The 13,778-nt window shown below is 42.4% G+C and overlaps 1 long non-coding RNA gene across 5 annotated transcripts; it reads right to left on the minus strand.

Moving 5' to 3' along the window:
• Positions 1–7,266: 7,266 nt before the first annotated feature.
• Positions 7,267–12,952, minus strand: LOC123116309 (uncharacterized). Of its 5 annotated transcripts, none has more exons than XR_006457026.1 (4): positions 10,762–12,946; positions 9,718–10,457; positions 9,436–9,578; positions 7,267–9,293 (listed from the first exon to the last, which is right to left on the minus strand). It is a non-coding gene; the product is annotated as an uncharacterized lncRNA (long non-coding RNA). The 5 variants fall into 5 exon arrangements; XR_006457034.1 differs by having other exon boundaries at positions 7,270–9,293; positions 9,436–10,457; positions 10,762–10,976; positions 12,150–12,948; XR_006457032.1 differs by having other exon boundaries at positions 7,274–9,293; positions 9,436–10,457; positions 10,762–12,217; positions 12,366–12,952.
• Positions 12,953–13,778: the final 826 nt, after the last annotated feature.

A 13,778-nucleotide genomic window follows, 5' to 3' on the forward strand; every position in this document is an offset into this window, starting at 1 on the left:
CCAAGACCTCCCCTGCCTTGTCATGTCTAGGGCGAGGAGGACGACCCGCATCACCTCCTGCAGGTCCTCCTCCGCCTCGTCCTCACGTCGGGCCTCGTCTCCGACCCGTCGTCCGCCTCCTCCATCGACCGTCCCGGCCACCAGAGTTGTTGATGGCCGAAGCCTGGCCGCGTCGCAGCCTCTGTTGCCGGCGACCTCGACCTCCCCTGCGCCAAGCCCCGCCACCGGCCTGCTACCTCGCCTCCCCCAACCCCAAGCTCTCCTCTGCGTCGTCATCAGCCGCAGTTGTAGGTCGATGTGCCTTGCCCCTCCTTTTGCTCCTCTGCTTCCTCTCTCTCTCACCCGACTCCATCCCTCTCTGTTTGCCTACAGAGGAGTTCATCTGCCGCCATGGAGCTTCCCCACCAGCCAGGATCCGACATCCCGTGGCCGATCCGTCCACCCCAGCTATCCTTGCACCTCCCCGTCGTGTTGTATCATTGGAGTTCGCGGCGCCGCCGTTGCCCTCCTACCTCCACGTCGTCCTTGTTCAGGCAGAGAACGAACACACGCTATCCCTGCGCGTTGACCAAACCACCCAATCGCACACATCTGCTACCATGGACTGACAAGTACCACAGTGACCGATGCCCTTAGGAGGGCAGGACCTCGGGTACGACTACATGGTGATGGCGCCAAGTTCCAAGAACGCATGTACGGCTACACGACAACCCGCCAAGACCCTGAACAACTACCGTCGCTGTTGAATCGACAATACAACATGTACCACTACATCCACGACGTCCCGTGAATGCCTACTTCCACTACGAACTCGTTCCGCTCGAAACGCACGCTTCGAAGGTATAACTCCGAGACGACATCCGTGGACCGAATGCATGTGTTGTATGAGATGCACCCTATGTTTGGACCATGTCTGAATTGTTCCTTGCACGTTCGTCGTAAGCCATGCCACCGACATGTGGGACACCCGGTATCTGGGATCACTCCCCGTCACTCTTGCATGTTTCGTGCACCCACACTTGTTCCTTTGCACCAGCATCTCAATCGAGTTGCCGGAACCGGGATGTTACCGTGGCACCATTTTCGTTTCGCCGCCGTGGCACCCTTTTCCTTCCTCCATGGCGACAAATGCTTCATAACATGCTCATGTCAACGTTTTCATAAAAATTGCATATAACTTGTATATGTCATCTGCATCATGAAACAAATTTAAATGTTTAAAATTGTTGTTTGCGTTAAATTGCTAAATAACATATGGGGATTTTTGGAAATGTTGTTTGTTGTTCCGGCCTCATTTAAACTTTCCAGGTAGGTAGTTTAATTATGCTTCACCCCTTGCCATGTTTAATAACATTTAATATTGTTGGGTACTTAAACAAGAGAGAACTAAATAAGTGATGTGGTGTTTCATCAATATGCCACTCGTTGCATATTGAGCTCCACTTAACTTGTAGTGTTGTTTGTGCATATTGCCATGCCATGCCTCATTAAACCGGTCATGCATCATACTTGTTTGTGCATCATGACATGTTTATGCTTGTGTATTTACCATGTTGTTTGCTTATTTCTGGTTTGCTTCTTTCGTTAGCTTCAGTTTCGTTCCAGAGTTGTGAGGATTCATTCGACTACGTCCGTTTGTCTTCTTCATGGACTCGTTCTTCTTCCTTGCGGGATTTCAGGCAAGATGACCATTACCCTCGATATCACTTCTATCTTTGCTTGCTAGTTGCTTCGTTCTATCGCTATGCTGTGCTACCTATCACTTGTTTACCATGCCTCCAAAGTTGCCATGTCAGCCTTTAACCTTTTCACCCTTCCCAGCAAACCGTTTCTTGGCTATGTTACCGCTTTGCTCAGCCCCTCTTATAGCGTTGTTAGTTGCAGGTGAAGTTGAAGATTGCTCCATGATGGACAGGATTATGTTGGGATATCACAATATCTCTTATTTAATTAATGCATCTATATACTTGGTAAAGGGTGGAAGGCTCAGCCTTATGCCTGGTGTTTTGTTCCACTCTTGACGCCCTAGTTTCCGTCATACCGGTGTTGTGTTCCTTGATTTTGCGTTGCTTACGCGGTTGGGTGATTTATGGGACGCCCTTGACAGTTCGCTTTGAATAAAACTCCTCCGGCAAGGCCCAACCTTGGTTTAACATTTGCCACCTAAGCCTTTTTCCCTTGGGTTCTGCAGACTCAAGGGTCATCTTTATTTAACTCCCCACCCCCCGGGCCAGTGCTCATCTGAGTGTTGGTCCGAACTAGAGCCACTTGCACCACCACCTCGAGGAAACTCGAGGTCTGGTTTTAGTTGTACGTAGTGTTCATCTGGTGTGCCCTGAGAACGAGATATGTGCAGCTCCTATCGGGATTTGTTGGCACATCGTGCGGCTTTGCTGGTCTTGTTTTACCATTGTCGAAATGTCTTGTAAACCGGGATTCCGAGACTGATCGGGTCTTCCTGGGAGAAGGAATATCCTTCATTGACCGTGAGAGCTTGTGATGGGCTAAGTTGGGACACCCCTGCAGGGTATAAACTTTCGAGAGCCGTGCCCGCGGTTATGTGGTAGATGGGAATTTGTTAATATCCGATTGTAGAGAACTTGACACTTGACTTAATTAAAATGCATCAACCGCGTGTGTAGCCGTGATGGTCTCTTTTCGGCGGAGTCCGGAAAGTGAACACGGTCTTGGTGTTATGATTGTGCGTAAGCAGTTTCAGGATCACTTCTTGATCACTTCTAGCTTCACAACCGTTCCGTTTCTTCTCTTCTCGCTCTTATTTGCGTATGTTAGCCACCATATATGCTTAGTGCTTTCTGCAGCTCCACCTCATTACCCCATCCTTCCTATAAGCTTAAATAGTCTTGATCTCGCGGGTTTTGAGATTGTTGAGTCCTCGTGACTCACCAGATACAATCACAACAGTTGCAGGTGCCGATGATACCAGTGCAGGTGATGCAACCGAGCTCAAATGGGAGTTCAACGAAGATCTTGATCGTTGCTATGTTTCGTTTCATGTTGATCAGTAGTGGAGCCCAGTTGGGACGATCGGGGATCTAGCAGTTGGGTTATCTTCTTTTCTTTTGGCTTCGTCCGTAGTCGGACTATGTGTGTACTTTGAATGATGTATGATTTATTTAAGAACTTGTGTGAAATGGCGATTGTAAGCCAACTCTTTATCCGGGTCTTGTTCATTACATGGGATTGTGTGAACATGACCCTTCTTGCGACAAAACCCCCCATGCGGTTATGCCTCTAAGTCGTGCTTCGACACGTGGGAGATATAGCCGCATCGTGGGTGTTACAAGTTGGTAATCAGAGCCATCCCCGACTTAGGAGCCCCCTGCTTGATCGAATCGCTGGCGTTGTGGAGTCTAGAACAAAAATGTTTTGAGTCTTAGGATTATATATATTGGAGAGTACGATTTTACTCCTCAGTCCCCTCGTCGCTCTGGTGAGGCCTCCTGACGTAGATTTTTTGTCTTTCCTCTCCTCGAATTTCACTAAAAAAATTTAGGATCACGCGGGTATCTTGGGATCGTTCCGATATTCTTATGATGAGAACATTGTTCTTGGTGCCTCCTGACATTTAGGGGTTGTGACAGTGTCCCAGGGAGTTGAGCTCTAAGGTGTTGTCGTCATAATTTTATCATTGCAGTTCTGGAATACTTGAGTTTTACCGACATCAAAAATCTCTTTTATGCAGTTGTTGGTGAGATAACCTCGACGCCACCCAGTACTGGGGAGTTCAGGAGTATTGCCATAGCTCGTACAACGGATGCTTTTCGAAGGTTGAGGTACACGATTTCCGAAGGTTTCTTGGTTATGTGTTGACGGATGGATACAGCTTGGATGTAGGTATTGTTAGTTTTGGGTGAGATATATATTGCTTCCCCTGTATCCCCAACACCCATAACCAGAAAGTTTCGGGAGTTTTATAGGTGGGAATTCAAGTAGCTCTATTTTTTTCTTTCCGACAGATGCATGATATGAGATTGGGGTTCGACGTCTAGTGGTCCGCCTATCCATGGTCGTTTTTACAGTGGTCTCGTTGTGTCCTAAAGAGACCTTGGCTATGCTGGTTCGGGGACACTTCGTATGTCATGTGCACTGCCTTGTACATGATGGTGATGTACTATCGAGCCCGTGTGGGCCCCACCATGAAAATTTCGGATGAAATCTCTATCATATGTTTGTTCCGGCTTATTTTGAAAGCCAATCCTTTGTTTTGTTTTGAGTTGTGGTATTCGAGTGCTTCAATGTCAAGTGTTGATTCCATACCTTTCCTAAATGATGTTCTCATATTTCTATGGGAGTGCTAATCCTTCTTGATCATCGAGGTTGTCATGTCAATTCTTTCCGACCGGTGTGCGTCTCTTCAAGTGGATCAGATCATTTCAACATCCGCAAGATCAATTCTATGTTTTCTCAACGGTATCCATTCCATCTGCCCCAAGTTGCCTTTGTTTTCCCACACTCCCACCCTTTTTTCTTCAAGGACTCAGATTTCTTAATCATGTATCCCTTTTATTTGTGAGAAGTCTCTTCATTCTTTTCAATCAATGTTCTTACCCGGTGATTATCATGAAGATGGTCAGGAGTTTCAAGGTTATCATTCTTCATTCTTTTTTCTTCTCCGGTGGATTCAATTCAAGCTTTTAGTGTTGATCATATTCCTTTCCTCGTGTCAAATGCTTTCTCATGCCGATGCACCTCTTAATCTTTCACTTCTCGCTATTCATTTGTCCTGGAGTGCTCAAGATATCTCAGAAGATTCGTGTTTTCCATTCTTAATCTGTTCAAGCCATTTGGAGATTATTATCTCATTCAAGTCATTTAATTCAACCAGTGCAATCTTTATTCAAAATAGTACATCGGTGTTTTCTTTTGAGTGGGCCCTAACCCACAGGTCTTTTTCCAGGATCTTACCTGACTCTTTTAATTTTCTCGGAGCTATTCCCAAATTCTTTTTGAAGTTTGGCGTAAGAATGAATTTCATCAGTCAGATGTTTTCCAAGATCGATTTCAAATTATTTTTCATTGTTGGCTCAACCTCTTTGTTTTTTATTCTCCCGAAGTATCCCAACAATTCATAGTGGTGTTTCTCGTCGTCATTCATGGTTTTTGAAGACCGAAGAAGAGTTCCTCTTAAATCCTTACTCGTTCTTCCAAAGATGCGTAGTTCAAGCTTGATGCCATCCTCATAATTGTTTTGATTGTGACAATTCTTTTCTTACCATCCGAAGCATTTCATGAGTTGTTTCCATTTCTTTCCTCCGAAGGCCATCATTTTAGAAGATTTATTCGTTCTCAATATTCATCTCTCATTTCCCAATTCTACCGGTGCTTCGTTTAAGTATTCCTTAATCAGTTCATGATCTCTTCGTTCTCATGTATCTAAATCCTCTCAAGTATCTTTGTTTTCTTTTTCTCCAATTCTTCCCGGTGAATTGTGCCTTTGCTACTTTCATTTTCAATTCTTACGGTGGTTCGTTCAAGATTTCTCTTCCTTCGTTATCGTATCAATTCATTTGTCCTTTCATTGTTTCAATCCTACCGGTGGTTGTTGAAGACCTTCCTCAAGTTTGCCTATATCTCTCTTTAATCTTTTTCAACGCGAATAAGTAGTATGCAAGTCCAATGCTTCTCACCAATTTAAATTGGTGAAGGATACGCATAACGTAATTCTTATCATTGTTTCATCCAAGTGATCTAGTTTCTTCTTTCCAGAGTTGTTCATCATGTCATTTTTTCTCGGTTCGAGATGCTTCATCTTTTCTTTTACGGAGTTCCAAGTTTTCTCGGTTATATCGTCGCGAAGGTCCATCTAAATCATTGCAAGGCTCACCTTGTTCTTTCAACTTCTCTTTTCTTTCTATCATTCTCTTTTTATCGGAGTTTCTTCAAGGTGGTTCATCAAGGATTTAATACATTCTTCATTTGTTCTTCAAGTTTTCTCTCGAAGTTATGATCCGCCAAGCTATACTCAAAATTAAACATGGTGCTCAACACATGTTTTGTTTTGAGGCATTCAAGCATTCTACATCTTGCATTCCAAAGTGCAATTCTCCTACCTTACCTTTTGAGATGGTGTTATATCGTTCTTGACAATTTTCCGTTCATGTTTCGCCATTCTCATGTTGTCAAGAATGAGGTATTTTAAATCCATTAATCTCTTTGTTGGAGTTATCTTGTGTCATATTTTACCTTAAGCCTTCCTTAAGGAATGTTGCTATTGGGTTGATCCAAGTTATCTCTCTATCATCTTGTTGGAAGAAGTTTTTTTCATCTCGTTGGTGTTATCAATTATATTATTTATTTCCGTAGTGGCAGAATTTCGCCTCAATTTTGAGAAGTATTCCATAAGCCCACTTCAAGCTTACTCGTTTTGTTGTTGGTTTTCCATCAATTCCATTATAACCTTCTTGGAAGGGTGCTTTCCAAACTCATTTGTGGCAGAAGTTGGCATTTTCTTCTTCATTCTGGTATTCCAATGATCTATCTTCTATTCTTTCTTCCGGAGGCATTGTGATGTTGCTCTTTTCACTCATCATCTCGAATTGTGAGGATCGTGTTCTTTTCTTGCTTATCCATTTAACCAGAGTGTCGTGTCCTCTTTTCAAGTTCTTTCATCGTATCAAGTCTTGCATCTCTTTTCAACCGGAGTGCTGTCCGAATTTGTTCTTCCTTATTCCTTGTTTATCTCGTTTCAACCAGAATGGTTTCAATTCCTTCTTGTCCATTGTACTCGTCATTCACAGCTTTGCAACCTCCAACGTTAACATGGTGTTCCTTGTTTCTATTTTCCACTACAGTGCTCTTAATTGTGTTCAACTCCGTTGTGTTCTTTCTTTTAACTTTTCAACCTCTCAAGGTTCTTTGGTTTCACTCTTTTGTCGAAGAAGCAACTTAGTTTTACCTCTTCTCTTCCTCTTCCGTTTCTCTCCGGTGCCATCCTAGATCTCGAGACGAGATCCTCTTGTAGTGGTGGAGTGTTGTAACGCCCCGAGATCGACGCTCAAGAAGACTTCCAGCTACTCCGAGTTTCGTCGTGTGTTTCTTTTGTGCTTGCTCTTTTATTTTTGCATTGTATCATGTCATCATGCCAGCATGTCATTTAATTTTTAAAACCTCAACTAAATAAATTGCATAGATCTTTTGATATATTTAAATCAAGGGAATTCACATGGTGATTTCTCTTTATAACATATCCTCCTAATATTTAGGGAGCTATATTAAAAATACTAGTAGAATGCGCGTGCGTTGCTACGGGCCTTTTAATTTTTGTTCTGATCGTATATATAGCCACATTGTTGCACAAAATCGGTGAATTTTTTGACCTGCCAACGACATCGCCTTGGGACCCTCATCGGTGGATTCTTCCTGAACGTCAACCTAATCCATCTCCATCTATCTCGTACTCTGCAAAAATAAAAACATATATAAATGCACCTTTTGTATTATCTATATATATAGTACTTAAAAAAGAATAATGTTCCTTTTCCTGCCAGCTAGCGGAGTGGTTCATCCAAACTTCCATCCTTGGACTGAGCATCATTCCATGAAAATCATCATAGTTGTCCCCCATTTAATTGACTTACCAAATAAACTTATCTTTTTCCTTTGGAAGTCAATAAGTGATTGCAAAATAATATCCTAAAATATATTCAAATAGGTATATCATGGGCAGAATTTGGTAAATGCTTATTTACAAAATCATATTAAAATATTTATATCCAGTTGCAATGAGCGGACAATAATCTATTGTATATAAAGAAGAACAGTTATTTGTATGCATCTCTTCTGATTGTGTAAAACTCGTTGAGTTTTCAGTTCATTTTGTCATAATTACGCCAGTGACATAGATCTTTATGAACCTTATATGAACATCACGTTGTATTGTCAAAAAAAATTACCGTGAAACCACTCTTTTTTTTCTTATTCTTTCTCTAATCCACTTCCCAAGTCCAAGCTCATCACCTTTATCAATGGTGCATCCAAATCGCAATTCCTCCTTCCACCCTCACCCACATACACTTGCATTTCAAACATGTAACCGCACAATTATATTTATGTCAGTAAAGGATGTTTGCCGTTTTTGATTGCTTCACGGTGAACTTCTCCCTCTCTCTCTCCCCCATTTAGAACTCTGAACTTGATAAACTGGAAATACGAAAAAAAAATACTTTCTTTCTCTAGATGCATGCAAGATGGAATGTATAGAAGCCAATTAACTAAATAAGAGAAACAGCATATTTATATTCCAACTTGGTTAACATCAACTGCACATGAATCAGTTAAGCCATCAGCATAAAATATAATATATGAACATCCATTATTAGCTTCAACTTTTTTGCAAAACACAATGACAATTACTTTGTCGTCGGTAGCATCAATAGTTAAGGATTCAAGACAACTGATGATTCAACCTTCACCCTTTCCAGTGACCTCCTTAGCATGAATGCATCATTTTGACAACCTGACAACACTTCACATGACAATTAGAAATCAAAAGACTGATCTGAATTAAAAATAGCATTGGTGCATACCTTATCTTCACGCACATTAACACGTGAACTAAAAGTAGTGTTGGTGCATAACTTATCTTCACGAATATCAATATGTGAGCATACCACATTACATCAGCGGTGCTTCTTCAGGTGAAGCAAAATACATAGATAGTCCCAAATGAATCGGTGTTTCCCTCACTCCACAAATCCATGCAGCTATTCACATTGTATCAAATAAATACATGAGCAAACAACACAACAAGCGCTCTCTCTCTATCTCATCTACACAACAGCAGCAACAACATATTTTAGTCGCACAATAATAATCACGTCTAACATCTCTCCCTCCCGCTCTCTCCCTCTACCCAGAAAAAAAGACTGGTGCTCAAAACACTTACGCGAACCAGTCAGAAGGGACTGGTGCTCAAAACATTGATGAAACAAGAGAAACAGAGAGTATATAGCACCAACATGCTCTTGTCGCAAATATAGTAGGAATGTACGATTAGTCGCAACCATCATCTGGTTTGGTTTCTCTCCATAACAAAGTATAGACCATAAGACTTGGGTTTTAAAACTCAACATTTCAAACAAGAAATTCATAGTTGTAATCAGATGGACTCACAAGTGCTTTTTCCTTACATACAGGCAAGGACCAAAAATACAAACAGTTTAGTTTAAAAATGCAGTTAGGATCTTCATACACACCAATCACTTCGTCATCTCCCCAATATGCTCACCACCGCGTTGATGGTACATCTAGCTCACAATCTTCCAACCCTCCTGCAAAACAAAGGTATGTCAAGTGGTCAGACCAACATGCTGATTACTTTACTGAAATATGCATCAGATAGACACCGTGAAAATTTGGCATCAAGGAAAAAAAACTATTGGAGCATAGTTAGTACAATTGTAGAAAACAGACCTTTGGGTATGTGTATTTTTGGTGCTTCCAAAATCAACCTTGATTCTGGTTCAAACTAAGATTTGCACGCAAACAACTTTGACGATGCAATACAAGCATGCCGCTAAAGAAATTCTGCTTAAACTTCTGACCCTTTGTCATACCTATGAAAGATATTGTTGTTATGGTTTAACAATCTGCATTTCCTATCATAGAGACCTCTCAGGCCCTAGAATAGCAAGGACTGTCATTGCATACATAAAAATATGTTGATACAAACTTTTGTGTACAATAATGGCATACCTTCTTCTGCAGCAAGATCAATATATCACTGAATCACACTTCGGAACTTCTTCCTTCAGATTTGTCCCAGAAATTTGGCAATTGAAAATTCACAAGATTTACAAAAGCATAGACTAAAAAAGTACTTAACATAACCCAACATATGTACCTGAACATGTAAGTGCTTGGTCGGAGCAGACTTTGAAAAAGAGAAACTCCAATGCAATATCTATGGACTAATCATCATCTGTATGTTCAAGGTTACACTACTTTTAGCTTGGTAAGATTCTACATATAATACCTCTCATCAGTCCCTCGTGTACATTGAAACACAAAATATTTTTTAGCCAATAAACGTGTAAACCAAGAAGGCTTGCGTCTGATTTACAGCAAAAGCTAGTTGTCTTATAAAACAGAGAAACTTAATTGGCAAAAAAAGTTGTTGCATTCCATTTGCTTCAGGGGCATTACTTAAGGCAAGTGCCACAACTTTTACGATGATATCATTAACAGAATAACTTATGAACAAACATAACAAATTCTCATTCTGTACAAACCAGCAAAAAAATTGAATAGCAAGTCCACAATGGCTAATTGGTGCTCCATTAGTAACCTCACATCAAGAACAATAAAAAAGTCTAACCTTTATTCTGGTAATCACCTGAGTAGCTGAGTGTCAGAGGCAAAATTAAATCAAAGAGTCATTGGGCAATTGTATGAAAGCGGGCGACGCCAAGTGACTGAAGCACGTGTTGATTGATCTTCACCCATGAAGTTGATGACAATTTTGTGAGCCAAGTTGACAAATAACAAGAAGAAACATAATTAGAAGCATCATTTTTGTGCCTTTAGTTTATAAAAAAAATGATGTACTGATGATTGGTTCCACAAGCTAGTATATAAGAACTGCACACATGAATAATATAGTGCACTCGACTAAAATGCGCTGAGCAAACCAGTGAAACAATCAATTCGGTGCAGCTAAAATGATAAATCATATTATAAGCCATGTCGATGTGCTGGTGAGGAAAAGAATTAGGTGTGCCGGTCCTTAAGAATGCACACCTGGGAAACCGAGTTGCCTGGCGTCCTTAACCAGTAGGCTCCATTGAAGCTTCTCAGCACGCCGGCAACAATGAGTGGATGCGCAATGAATGGCGACCTAGAGGCAGTGCGTGAGCATGGAGAACAACAACCCAGAGGCAGCACTTGGGCAGAGAGCATGTCGGCGGCAGCGGCGGTGGCGCAGGAACGGAGCGCGACGAATGATAACCCCGATGCTGTTGCATACTAATGTTATTAATCCCCAAAATCTGGGTGTGTGCTTATTCAACAAATCACCTAAGAAATTATTACAAAGGGGTACTGAAATCTGGTGTCCTGTAAAAACAGTAAGCAGACATTGCAAACAACTCATCATATCAAAAAATTGTTCTGTAAATTACAACAAATCACTGTATTCATAATCGGTCAAAGTAATTAGGCATCACATTATGAGATTCTAACATTGGAATGACTAACCATGATGATGCTAAATAAATGGGGACATAAAAAGGCCTTGGCATTGGCTCCCATCAAATGATATAAATGGCATGTTTGTGGTAATAGTCAGTCTGATGTACACAAGAACTTTAAATAAAGCATTACCAAATCTACCAATACTTGGTTCTGTAGTGTCATGCATGAAAAACTGTACACAGGCAAGTTTTTTGAACAAAATAAATAAATAAACATAACATTTTACACAAACATCATTGGGGAATATAAGGCTGCCCCCGTTGCAACCAGCATGATTAGTTTTCAGTTACCGACGGTTTGATAGTATAAATATGGTCCGTGGCCATATCGCGTCCACTCACGACTGAAACTGCACACCATTATTCTTTTGGATAGAATAGGTCACAGGTCACCCACTCAAAACACCAACACATGGAGTTATACAAGGATTAATTGTGATTCAGGAACAACTAATCATCACAATTATTGATTAATGGTTTCATCAGTAACCATTAAACCTTTCCCTGCTCTCCTTTTTCAAATATGGGTTCCCTAGCTTCCTCCTCCCTGACGTGTAGTAGGCAGCTGATGAGTATATGTGCCACCATCAACATCGGCCTTGTACGCCATGTCCAACATCTCGCACAGTCATTGTTGGAAGCTCATGATCCAAATTCATCTATCTTGCGCATTCAGCTGTCATCCATAGACAGAAAGAGCTTATCCCGCGACTTTTGTTCTAAAACTGAACTTGACGACCCTTGAGGGTTCAGTCTATAAAACAGAAAACCATAACGGCCGGCCAATAATATGAATGAATGCCAATAAATTCAGCAAATACTTGGTACAATAGCAAAATCCATCACACATGGAATTGGAGTCCAGGGACAGTGCCGGCGGCTCGACGAGATAATTGATCTAGTGTATAACATAAATTTTGTATCAGCAAAACGTACTTAATTTTTTTTTCTCTTTGCCCCGTGCTGCATGTATCTATTCGCCAAGCACTTTTGTCCTCCCAGACCTGATGAGGCGAGGCCACAAATCCATCCATGCTATCAAACTAAAGCGCAAATGTTCAAAAATAATCACGACACAAAAATAAAAATCAGATCCCTGTAGCATTTTGGATCAGGACATGAAACTGTAACTGCAAGCATCAATGTGTGTACCTGCGTGTCGATGATGCGGACGATGCAGATCTTGCCGTCCCCGTGCGCCGGAACCCATGCGGCAGTACATCCTTGAAGGGCGCATCATCAACATGAGAAGCAGGCTTGGTGCAGCCGTGCAGGATCGTTTCGGCTGGAGGTGGAAGGGAGGGCCTGGAGCACATCCTGCTTGTCTGGCGCTGGTGCTCCTATACTGTAGTGGCGTACGACCTGCTTCTCGGCCTTGCGGATGCATACCCCTATGTCCAGATCCACGTGATCCAGTGGTCTCGTCGATCTTGGCCGGAGGTGGCTCCGGTGTGAGGAGGGGCGCAACGGTGTCTTCTGCGATGAGCGGCGGGTGCGTGTACCCAGAGCCCCATACTGGCCATCTGCAGTGTCGCGACAGCTGGAGATCGAGTTGGAGAACGACCACGCAAGCGGCGGCAGCGGCGTGGCAGGCAGTAGTAAATCGGCATGTCTTTTTCCCGCATGATGGCCCAGAGGCCGCCGCGCTTCCCTCTCCCCTCTCCCCTCTCCCTCCTCTCTCTCCCATGGCTACAGACGTGATGGGTTGGAAGCGAGGCAATCCCTCGTGGATTACCATACCTGGATTGATTTATTACTATTCGTGGATTAATTGTAATTGATTACCATAAATATGTTGGGTACTGTCGATCAGACAAGAAAACAGAAAAACCGGTGGGAGGGGGTGGTGGGAGGAGAGACGGAAAAAACCTGCGATGGGAGGAGGTGGTGGGAGGAGAGACGAAAAAAAATCAACGATGGGTGGGGGTGGTGGGAGGGTAGACGAAATAAAACTAGCGAAAAATAACCGGCGAACTATTCACCAACTGCTCCATTAGGAGTAGAGATTCCATTATCTTTGGAATCACCATAACACACCTGCAATTTAAGTTCCATGCATTTTCTATCTCAATTCCTTGCCTCAAACTTTGCCAACAATTTTTATCTCTTTTATTGAGGCTCCTCCTAAAATCTCAACATTTTGGCCTCTCCTAAACCTTGTCCTAGATCAAACCATTTGAATTAAATTCAAATGAGTTTGAATTTGAATCTTGCTTTCACGCCAACTTCTATTTTCTTGGATCAAGCTCATTTTTGTGAGACCAGGAAAATAATCCCCATGTCCGACTTCTTTCCCTAACCCTCTCTTTCTTTTTCTTCTCTCTGATTCTTTTTCTGCTAAAGAATTAAGAGGGAGAAGAGAGTCCAGCGGCCCAGCTAACCCTCCAAGGCCCAGCCGACCACTTGAGCCCAGCAACCCCTCCTAACCCTAGCTGCTCGATCCCCTCATCCCTTTCCCCTCGATCACTCGCTCCCTCGTCCTCCCACTCCGCCGCCACACACACGCACGCACACAGCTAGCGCTTGGAGGCCTCCTCCCGTGCCTCTTGATCTCGCCACTCCTCG

Source organism: Triticum aestivum, chromosome 1B (genome assembly GCF_018294505.1).
Source record: "Triticum aestivum cultivar Chinese Spring chromosome 1B, IWGSC CS RefSeq v2.1, whole genome shotgun sequence".
Taxonomy (NCBI): Eukaryota; Viridiplantae; Streptophyta; class Magnoliopsida; order Poales; family Poaceae; genus Triticum; species Triticum aestivum.